At 37.1% G+C, this 13,101-nt stretch overlaps 1 protein-coding gene and 1 pseudogene across 1 annotated transcript in view; one reads left to right on the top strand and one right to left on the bottom strand.

Annotated features, from left to right (window-relative positions):
- Positions 1-4,405: 4,405 nt before the first annotated feature.
- The window catches only part of LOC149135588 (uncharacterized), a 22,361-nt pseudogene continuing 13,665 nt past the window's right edge, over positions 4,406-13,101 (bottom strand).
- Positions 9,520-13,101, top strand: part of LOC106868231 (dopamine receptor D2) — a 1,508,130-nt gene continuing 1,504,548 nt past the window's right edge. The window contains exon 1 of the mRNA XM_089352396.1: positions 9,520-12,516. The gene's annotated coding sequence lies outside the window, so the exon portion shown is untranslated. The remainder of the gene's footprint in view (positions 12,517-13,101) is intronic.

Raw genomic sequence — 13,101 nt, 5'->3', positions numbered from 1 at the left:
AAGACACGCTCTATACAGCAATTACTCAGTGAAATAAACTTCCACCAGCAACCTTATTAACCAATGCATTACACACTGAGCACACAATAAAAGTAGTAACACAACAAATGACTGCACCACACCTCAGGAGAAGAAAAAATCTAACGTGTTACAGTACCGGGAAAAGTTTGCACATACCCAACAGCAGAAAAGAACACACAATGCTGCACATGCCCCAACAACACGGAGGTTTAGCAGGCGTTGCAGGAGAAATTTGCCTCTTTCAAATGTGGAACAATCATATGATAATAATAATAATAATAATGATGATGATGATGATGATGATGATGATGATGATGATGAAGATAGAAATCGTCCTTTCTAATATAGGCTAACGCCAGAAATTTAGGTTGTTAGGCATGCCGTTTACATCGACACCAGTGCTCAACTGGTAGTTGTTTTATCGACCCCGAAAAGATGAGAGGCAAAGTTCACCTCAGCAGAATTTGAACCCATAACGTAAAGACGGAAAAATGCCGCTAGCCATTTTGCGTGGTGTGTGCTAACGACTCTGCTAGCTTTCCACCTTAACAACAACAACAATGATAATAGCAGCAACAACAGCAACAGCAAGAAGAACAACAGCAATGTCAACATACTTGCTCTCTTCACCCGATTTCTCACCTGCCCCGAAATTCGTGGACTTGTACCAAAATTTGAAACTAATATTAAGCATAGATGTGACTCAGTCGATACTAAATGTATGATCGGTATAAACTTTAATAATAATAATAATAATAATAATAATAATAATAATAATAATAATAATAATAATAATAATAATAATAAAAAACTCGAATGTGGAATCTAAAAACAGAAACAATTCCTATCATAGTAGGTGCCTTAGGTATTATAAAAAAATATTCAGACAAATACATAACAAAAATACCAGGACTTACAAATATATATAACATACAGAAAATTGCACTACTGGGTACTGCACACATTCTACGCAAAACACTTTCAATACAGTAAACATAAGAGCACCACAGCAAACCACAGCACATACCCAAGGCGCACAGAGCTGCGCTCGGTAGTGAAGTGAAAGCACGTTATAAAAATAAAACTACTGAACAATAATAATAATAATTGTGAATAAATAATATTGTGGATAAATAATATCTAAAACAAAATTAAAAAAAAACGAGAAAAGATTTATCGATTCTCAACGAAATTAGTAAACAATCAACACAACTAAGTAACAAGAAGAAAACAAAAATACTGTACAAATGCAACATTACAGAAAAAGACTTACCTGAGGCAAAAGAAAAGCTAAAGCAAGATATCCTCGCCAAAGCACAAATGATCCGCCGGTATGAGAAATGTTTCTTTGAACAAAACAAACAGTTCAAATGCAACCCCAAAAAACTCTACCAAGAACTGGGTAAAAATAAAATAGACATTACTGCAGCATCAACAGCAGAAGAACTAGAGAAATTCTGGAAACAAATATGGTCGGTGAAGCAACAACCCCAGAAAAGGACCATTAAAACAACGAACTTAGCACCAGAGCAACTCTGGACCCCTATAACAACTGAAGAGGTCACCCAGACACTGCAAAGACTAAGCAACTAGAAGGCATCTGGGCACGACAAGATCCCCAACTTGTGGTTAAAACACCTGACAGGAATGCACAAAAAGCAGGTAGAAAACTTTAACAACATACTAGCTGAGCCGGCGACAATGCCTGAATGGCTCACGAAAGGGAAAACCATCTTAATTCCCAAATCCACGGAAACGGAGAAACCACAAAACTACAGACCTATAACCTGTCTCCCTACGATCTACAAAGCCTTTACTGCAATAATATCGCAGAGATTGAGTAAGCACCTCGAAAATAACAACCTGTTTCCAGAAGAGCAGAAGGGATGCTGCAAGGGCTCATACGGCTGTGAAGATCAATTATTGATCAATAAAGCCATAACTGAAGACAGCTGCAGAAAGAAGAAAGGCCTCAGTATGACCTGGGTGGACTACCAAAAGGCTTTTGACAGTGTTCCCCACACGTGGATTCTCGATACACTAGCTATAAACAAGGTGGTACCAATTATTATAAAATACATAAGGCACTCCATGAACAAATGGCAGACAGTTCTACAGCTCCAAACAAAAGAGGGACTTGTGAAAACGAAAGCCATCCCCATTAGAAGAGGAATATTCCAGGGAGACACGCTCTCTCCACCCCTGTTCTGCCTGGCACTCACACCTTTAACTGAATTGTTAAATAGAACTGGATGCGGATACAAATGTTACGGAAAAAACGTCAGCCACCTTTTATATATGGATGACCTAAAAGTATACGCCAGAAATGACAAATAGCTGGAAACACTACTACAGACGATACATGGCTTTACCAAGGAAATAGATATGAAATTCGGATTAGAAAAATGTGCCAAAGCAACCCTGAAAAGAGGAAAATTAGTTAAAATTAGCAATATAACACTAGGTAAAGCCAATCAAATAAGAGAACTAGACGAAAGTCAACCATACAAATATTTAGGAGTCAATGAACTACATACGATGCAACACACACAAATGAAAGAAAAAATAAAGAAAGAGTACTATAAACGAATTAGATCAATACTAAAAACAGAGCTCAATGCTAAAAACAAGATAATAGGTATTAACACTTTAGCTGTCCCAGTTATAAGTTATAGCTACAATATCCTTAACTGGACATTAAACGAACTATCTAAAATAGACAGGAAAACAAGAAAAATAATGACAGGATATAGAATGCACCACCCAAAATCTGACATAGAAACGCTATATATACAACGCACAGAAGGTGGCAGGGGTCTTATACAGCTAGAAAACTATTATAAACTAACCAACATAGGACTGCAAAAATAACTACTTCAGAAGCAAGGAAAACTAATAAAAATAGCCACAAAACACGAGCAAAACAAAAAAAACGGTTTTCAGTATTTAAGGAAGCTGACAAATAGAAACAAGAAATCATACTACCTAACAAATACGAAGAAGATGAAGAAGAAACAACAAAAGCTATGAAACAAATGAAATCCAAACTAAAACTAGAACAGCAACGGACCATGATAAAACGATGGCAAGAAAAGCCCCTACATGGTAAATACTGGGCTAAACTAAATGCAAAAGAAATAGACAGAGAAAAATCCCTGCAATGGTTGAGAAGCTCAGGACTCAAAGCAGAGACTGAAGGATTTTTAATTGCTGCACAAGACCAAAGCCTCCTCACCAGAAATTACCAAAAACATACAATGAAAAGAAACATAACAAGTAACTGTAGAATATGTGGAGATGGACAAGAAGCAATAAATCATATTATCTCTGGCTGCCCAGTCCTGGCTAAGAAGGAATATATTCACAGACACGACAGAGCTGGGACCTATATACACTGGAAGCTATGCCAACACTATGGAATAACAACAGAAAAAAGTTGGTATAAACACACGCCAGAAAAGGTCACAGAAAACGAGAAAGCAACCATACTCTGGGATATGCCAATTCACAGATAGAGAAATTAAGGTAAATAGACCAGATATAGTTGTCAAAGATCATGAGGAACAAAAATGCTTTCTAATTGATGTATCAATACCAGCAAATGACTATGTTTCCCTGAAAGAAATGGAAAAACTTTCAAAATACAAAGACCTGGAAATAGAAGTAACTCGAATGTGGAATCTACAAACAGAAACAATTACTATCATAGTAGGTGCCTTAGGTATAAAAAAAAAATATTCAGACAAATACATAACAAAAACACCAGGACTTACAAATATATATAACATACAGAAAATTGCACTACTGGGCACTACACACATCCTATACAAAACACTTTCAATACAGTAACCATAAGAGCATCACAGCAAACCACAGCACATACCCAAGGCACAAAGAGCTGCGCTCGGTAGTGAAGTGAAAGCACGTTATAAAAATAAAACTACTGAATAATAATGATAATAATAATAATAATAATAATAATAATAATAATAATAATAATAATAATAATAATAATAATAATAATAATAAATTTATAGATATGAATAACTTTAAGTATACGAATTATGGCAGAAGATCAGCTACTTTTGGAATTAAGTCTTATAAACATGGTGATAGTGTTGATATTACGAGAAATGTCTATGTAATTAACAGAAAGGTTAATTCAAAGAATATTGTTTGGTATAATGCACCATGTGCATCTTACACAACTACTAATATTCCATGGAAAATCTTTGCAGCACTGGATAAATATTCCCTACCTTGAAGTGAGTACGAGAAAATATTTAATCGCTCAGAAATCTGTTTGAAATTATAGCACCAGATAAACGTAAAATTAGACACTATCGCAACTCAAAATTAGTAAACACGAGTGGAAACGATAGGGTTAATTGTGATCTAAACTATAACGATAATTTTCCTGAAAACTAGTTTTTGATACTTTTGGTAAAGGTAATTCTAACTCTGAAAATAATAATATAGATTATATTGTTGTCAATGATCCTGTTTTAACACCTCATTCTGAGAGGAGAGTTAGTACTAAATCCTTGAGCCGTGAGTGCTGTATATTTGAAAAACAAAATCATCTGTCTTTTACGGAATCAGTGTCTAAGGAAGAATATAGTATATCAATGTAACGCAATTGCAGGGGGTCATACCCATTATCACATACGCTCTTCTACAATTTACAAATCTAGATTACATAACAATTCTTCATTTAACTTTAGAAGAAAATGTAATTCTATGAACCATAGTAAACGTATTTGGAATTTGAGAGAGAGAAAAATTATCTATGATACAAAGTGGTGAATCAAATTGACCAGTACCGACCCGTTTATATACCCAATAAATCCAGCAGCTACAGATATTTGTTATATGTCACTGTATATTTCTCTCACTCAAAACATTTCTCTCTCTGTCTCACAATGTCTCTCTGTCTCTCTCTCTCTCTCTCTCTCTCTCTGTCTCACAATGTCTCTCTCTCTCTCTCTTTATATATATGTCTATCAATCAAATCATGTTCTCACTGAACTTTTTCACGCATGACCTGCCACACAAATCACTTTCTCTTCATACATGCATGTCCCTCAATACAACTTTGGTATCCATTCCATATAAACATTATATATATATATATATATACATAAAATATATATGTGTGTGTGTGTGTGTGTGTGTGTTTGTGATTGTATCTGTGTCACCAGCCGTCGCTTAAGAACCGGTGTTGGCGTGGCTTATGTTCGGTAAGATATCAGTTCCGTAACAGAGAACGCTGCAATGACCACCAGACTTTAAAAAAAAGTGTAACGGGTCCATTCGTTCGTCTAAAATTTTTCAAGGCGGTAACCTGGCATGGCCACAGTCTGATAACTGAAACAAGTAAAAGATAACAGATAATATATATGTGTGTGCGTATATATATATATATATATATATATATATATATATATATATCATGCAACTTAAAATTTCGTACACTTAGTTACAAGAACTTAATTCGTGCACACACACACACACACACACACATACACACACACACACACCCGCACACACACACATACACACATATAAATATGTATCCGTCAACCTATCTACACTGAATAGCATTTCTTTGAGCTTTTAATCTATCTATCTATCTATCTATCTATCTATCTATCTATCTATCTATCTGTCTGTCTGTCTGTCTGTCTGTCTGTCTCTCCCTCTCTCTCCTTCACTTTGTCTACCTTTTTATTTACCTGTACATTCGTCTGTTTATCTGTTATCCCACTATAATTGTATTCTGTTCTCTTTATCCACGTGTAAGTTCCATTTGTTTCCACTGCAGCTTAATCTTGCTTCTTTTATTTGTCATTATTCAGGCTCCGTCTCTTTCTCCTTCTCTCTCTAGATATATAAATATACATTTAGGTGTGTGTGTGTGTGTGGTGTATATTTCCACTCATTGTATGTTGCCCTATTTCGCTATATGTATCTTCCTCACATTTATACTTTTTCTAAACCCCCCCCCCCTTCTCTCTCTCTCTCTCTCTCTCTCTCTCTCTTTCGCTTTCTCTCTATATCTTCTCACAACTCTGTGTTAAAACCTTTCGCTTTATTACAAAACCTCCCCAAAGCACAATCACAGCATCTTCCTCTCCTGCTTACTCTGTCACAGACGTCATCAGTTCACCGATCTTTCTCTCAATCCCACAAATATCGTCCTCCCTCTCACACACACATCTATTTTTATCTATATTCCTGTCTACCCCACCCCATCTCTATTCCTCTCCCCTCTGCTAATCCTTATTCAAACTGTAACGCCTCCACCCCTCACATCATTATATCTCCCACTCTTTCGCTTCATACAATTTTCTCTTCTATGCTGGTCTCGCTTTCAATCGCGTCTGTGCGTGTCTCTACTGTCAGATCTTTCTATCTCACTTTCTCACTCTTTCTTTTCCGTCTGCGCGCGCCCGTGCGTGTGTGTATTGCGTATATACCATACATACAAACACGCGCGCATACAAACACACACACACACACACACACACACACGTACACTCATGCACACAAACACACACGTACACATAAAGACAACCACAAACACAAACACATGCACCAACGCGACGCACAGATTTTTCAATTGCTTTCTGTCTGTATTTACAAGCTTAGCTATATATACGTGTATGTGACCATGCGTTTGCATACATACACAGAGAATTCATACATAAAACATGCAAATCTACATATATACAAACAAAACTACCCTGTTGTTGATGTTGAAATTCCAATGAAGGAGCCTTGGATCTAGGTTAGAAACCGGATCTTTCTCAATTGGCAAGAAATCTTGAAATAAACTGAATAATGACATATAAATATACATACATAGATACGAGTGAGCGCTCGCGCGCGCACACTCTTTGGTGTTTATACACACACAAACACACACACACATACACACACACACACATAAAGGTGGTACTCCAGCAAGGCCGCAGTCAAATGACTGAAACAAATTAAAATAAAAGAATATATATATTTATATACTTATATGCGTATGAATGTATGTATATATATATATATATATATATATATATATCATATATATGCATATATGTATATATATATATATATATATATATATATATATATATATATATATATATATATATATATATATATATATGTATGTATATATATATATATATATATATATATATATATATATATATATATATATTTATATTTATATATATACATACATATGTATCTATATATATATATATATATATACACACGCAAGTGCGACGCACCATACTGACACTCTCTCTCCACCTCTCACTTTCCCTCTCTTTCTCTCTCTCTCTCTCGCTCTCTCTTTCACCTTCTATCCACCCCCTCTCTCTCTCTCTCTCTCTCTCTCTCTCCCTTTCGCCTTCTATCCCTCTCTGTCTCTCGTTCCTTGTCAGCTGATCCGTCACACCTCATCAGTTTCTGTTTTTGTCACCACCAATCCCAGCCTCAACTTCTGCTGCTGTCGTCAGTGCTATTTTTTCTCTTCATTGTACACTACTTGTTGCTGTTGTTGCTGTTGTTGTTGTTGTTGTTGTTATTGTTGTTACCTACCTGCTTTCTTTTTTGTTGTCTTTTTGCTTTTGATGCTGCAATTTCTGATGGCATCTCGATCATAGCTGTCATCATCATCACCATAATCAATAGCTATGTGATCACCAGCCCCAGCACCACAACCAGCAGCAGCAGCAGTACCACCACCAGCACCACCACCACCACAACTACCACCACCACCACCGCCACCACCACCATTTACCGCCAACACCACCACCACCACCACCACCACCTCACCACCACATCACCACCACCTCACCACCACCAGCACCACAACCGCCACCACAACTACCACCACCACCACCACCACCACCACAACTATCACCACCACCACCACCACCACCACCGCCGCCACCGCCACCGCCGCCACCACCACCACCACCTCACCCCCACCAGCACCACCACCGCCACCACAACTACCACCACCACCACCACCACCACCACCACCACCACCACCACCACCACCACCACCACCTCACCACCACATCACCACCACCTCACCACCACCAGCACCACAACCGCCACCACAACTACCACCACCACCACCACCACCACCACAACTATCACCACCACCACCACCACCACCACCGCCGCCACCGCCACCGCCGCCACCACCACCTCACCCCCACCAGCACCACCACCGCCACCACAACTACCACCACCACCACCACCACAACTACCACCACCACCACCACCACCACCGCCGCCACCGCCACCGCCGCCACCACCACCACCACCACCACCACCACCACCACCTCACCACCACCTCACCACCACCACCAACACCACCACCAACACCACCACCACCACTACCACCACCACCACCACCATTACCACCAGCACCAGTACCAGTGCCACCACCATCACCACCACCACTTCCATCCCGTCAGCACAATTGTCGACGTCGTCGTCACCATCATAATCGTCACCATCACCATCACCGCCATGAACACTATTAATAACAGCAACATTGCAAACATCTTCAGCTGTAGCACCGCCTCCACCCCACCCCCTACGGACCTCACCGACGCCAGCGCCATCACCACTATCGTTCCCCACCGTCAACATCCTCACAACCACCAACACCACCAATAACACAAACACCGCCGATACCAACACTACTACCCGTCCCACTACCACTACCACTGGTATCGCAACCACTTTTACCGTTACCGTCACAACACACCCACACCACAGACTGCAACACAAACACCACTACAACCATCACCAAGTCGCCCTTCTCCAATTACTACTACTACTACTACTACCACTACTACTACCACTACTACTACTACTACCAATACTACTACATCATGGTCAAACAAGGTACTTATAGACACTACTATCGACTACAACAGCAATGCCATTAAGATCATCAACATCATTATCATCTGCATCACAGACGCGTAGAGCTTTCTAAGGTGCAGAATTGCTAGAAACAACAGCCAAATCTTGCCCACATCGCACCTTGTTATGAAATCAGCAGAAATAATAAAGAAAATAAAGTTGATGTACTCCAAGATATAAAACATCAGAGAAAATGACGGGAGGGTCACGACTGGAAAAAAACTTTGTTATGTATCTTTTCCTGTTATGAATCTGCTCCTGTTAAGAATCTTTTGTTATGAATCTTTTCCAGTTTAACCCCAACGCGAAACCAGAGCAATCCAGACCTCCATAAAAAAGAAAGGGCAAGTCCATAAATAAAAATGCATTAATAATAATAACAGCAATAATAATGATAATAACAACAACAACAACAACAACCACAATAATAATAATAATAATAATAATAATAATAATAATAATAATAATAACAATAATAATAATAATAATAATAATAATAATAATAATCGTTTGTAGTATAGGCAGAAGGGTTGAAATTTTCGAGTATGGGGCTGGTCAATTACATCCTCCCCGGTACTCAAATTGTACCTATTTTATCGACTCCGAAAAGGATGAGGGGGAAAATTCACCCCCGGTGGAATTTGAACTGACAACGTAAATGACGGATGAAATGCCGCTAAACGTTTTTGTCCGGCGTGCTAACCATTCTGCCAGCTTATCGTCTTAACAACAACAACAACAACAACAACAAAAACTAAAACAACAACAATAATGATGATAATAACAATAACAACAATGATAATAATAATAATAATAATAATAATAATAATAATAATAATAATGGTAACACGTATTTTTCTGCTGTCGGTGCATCTGTTGTACTGACGACTGCTGCTGTTGTTGCTACTACTGATGCTGCCTCCATTCGTTGGCCTTCTGTAGACTTGTACTGCTGCTGCTGCTACTGCTTCTTCTGCTGGTGATGCTGCTGTGTCTGTCTGTGCACTGGACCGCATCCAGCTGACTAACAAACTAATGGAACAACACTCGCTTGCAGGATGATGACAATTCTGTGACAATCGACAACGGTGCACCGTGTGTGGGATATATAGCGAAAAAAAAAAAAAAAAAAAGAAACGAAAAAAAAAAAGAATTTACATATAAATATATGCACACACACACACATACATAAATTCAAACAGACACACACACACACACACATACACACACACACACACACGCAAACACACACGTGGACAGACAGACACACACACACACAAATACATACAAACACATGCACACATAAATCTACACACCTGCATGATTTTTTGTTTTGTTTATGAAAAATGTAATGGCTTTTAGAACTTAAGTTGCTTCCCCGCAGACCAATACATTGAAAATCACATCTATTATTATTATTATTATTATTATTATTATTATTATTATTATTATTATTTTGACAACATCATCATCATCTTTAGCAAGTTCCTCGTATGTATTTCCATGTGTCTCAGTGAGCGCATGTGCGTATATGTGTGTAAAGCGTTTCTTGGTTTATCAGATAAGAAGGACGTTATAAAGCTACTTGTATCGACCCCTTTCCGGGGGTGGGTTAACGCATGCCAATCGCCTCCCCGCAAAATTTCTGTTAAATATCTGTTTGTTTTGTTAAGCTTACACAAAATTAATTACACTAACTGATCATTCCACCTGTACCGGCAAATTGCATATGTGACTCTCCGTTGATTATTTATTACATTGCTTTGTTTACTTAATTACTTTTCCCGTTATCTTTGATTTTGCAATTCACAATTCTTATTATTATTATTGTAATTGCTGCTGCTGTTTGAGGTTGCTGTTTCTGTTTGTGTTTTAATTGTTACTTTTGCTGTCATTAGTCAGTTAACCGCTGTTCAGTCGGAGATCTAACTTTAACGGAACTTTCTGCCTTGTTCATATTAACATTATATACTTCAGTTCCATTCTTCACTAAATTATTTTTGCACAATCTTACCCATTTTGTAAGAGAGAGAGAGCGAGAGAGAGAGAGAGTGTGTGAGGGACAAGGAAGAATGAAGGGAAAATATATATATATATATATATAAATACATTTAAAACAGCACTATAAAACCACTTGTTCGAGCGATATGTTTTGACAATATATAAATCTGCATTGCATTATACATACATAGATAAACACACACACGCACACACGCATACATACATATCCCGCTGTACATTTCTACATACAGACAGGCACTCCCCAAAACATACACACTCACAGACACACAGACACACAGTTGTATTCACGCGCGCATATACATATCTTTATCACACACGCAGACACAGGTTGGCATAGAAACAAAAATACACACACACACACACACATACACACACACATACACACACACACACACACACACACACGCACACCTGTCTTTACTGCGTTTACGGAGCCGGAAAATGTTACGAAACATGTGTTTCTCTACCTTTTATTAAAATTATTTAATCCTTGTCATTTCGTAAGGATTATGGGAAAATGCAAGCGCAATTAAAGTGATTTGTGGTGTTTCACATACGTTAATCGTACCAGGATTATTTCATTATTTGAGTGTGGTAGGTTTAACGTACACATTCTTACGATTTATCGAAATAAAGATACCATATATCATACAGAAAAAAGTACGCCTTAACATACAAGGCATACATACATACGCACATACTTACACACATAAATACATACATACATACATACATACACACGTATATACAGTATATATATATATATATATATATATATATATAGTTAATTGAACATTAAAACTTATATTCTTAAAAGAGTCCTGTCTACGTTGTTAGAGTGCGTGTCTGTGCGTATATATATACATATATATATATATATGTGTGTGTGTGTGTGTGTGTGTGTGGAACAAGTCGCTTTCATGTTCATCAAGTATAAAGAAAGTTTTATAATACATAATAGTTTAATGGGTAAAGAAGCTGGTTTACAATACTGACAAGGAAAATGATAAAAACACATCACGTTATTAAGAACAGCAATGATATTGGTAGCTGCAACAACAGCAACGTCAACAACAATATATACAAAGAATAGAAGTGAATGATACATTCATAAAACACCACAAAATCAAAATTACAATAGCAACAACACCAACCGGAAAACACACCGCCCTCTCTCGAAAGAATAATAACAATCAAGCTAAAGTTTTCCTGCCTAAAATCACAATCTCTATGTTGTGTTGAGCCCTGTGTGGCTAATAAAAGAAATGTAATTAATTGAGAACAGCAGATATAATATTAAACATAGCAACAACATCAACAACAACAATAATAACATTGTCAATTGTAAAATAATCTGTGAGTGTAATATTTACCGCCTAGCTACACAAATATTACCTATACAAAAGCGATACAAATTTTTTTTCTTCTTTAACGTTGGATGAACATAACTGATGACAAAACGTTCTGGATACAACTTGGAGGGTTTTTTTCGTTATTTTCTTTGAAAAGAGGCCTAAACTGGTGAGTTGTGTAACTTTTAATTTTATATTATGATATATTTTATTTATTTGTCGTTGTTATGTTGTTCATCTTCTGTATATTATGGAAAAGAGATGAACAATTTTTGTGTGAAATACCATCTATATGTGATTTTGACATTTATACGTGTATATGTAAACGCACATGTATATATATATATTTAGCTGCAAACATATGCATATCATATATATATATACATATATATATATATATATATATATATACACATACGTAAATACACACATACATACGCACACATGTCACATCAATCAACCAATCTATCTATCTATTATCTATCTGTCTATCTATCTATCTGTCTATCTATCTATCTATCTATCTATCTATCTATCTATCTATCTATCTATCTATCTATCTATTTATCTGTCTGTCTATCAGCCTATATCTCTGTGTATATGTGTATGTAAGCATATATGTACATATTTATATATGTATGTTTATGTATATGCATATAGATATATAAATATATATGTCAATGTATATATATGCATGTTTATATGTTCTCTACAATCTATACACACACACACACGCACACACACACACACACAC

This window comes from Octopus bimaculoides, chromosome 5 (assembly GCF_046866305.1).
Source record: "Octopus bimaculoides isolate indiv1 chromosome 5, ASM4686630v1, whole genome shotgun sequence".
Taxonomy (NCBI): Eukaryota; Metazoa; Mollusca; class Cephalopoda; order Octopoda; family Octopodidae; genus Octopus; species Octopus bimaculoides.
This window is presented reverse-complemented; position numbering and strand designations above follow the sequence as displayed.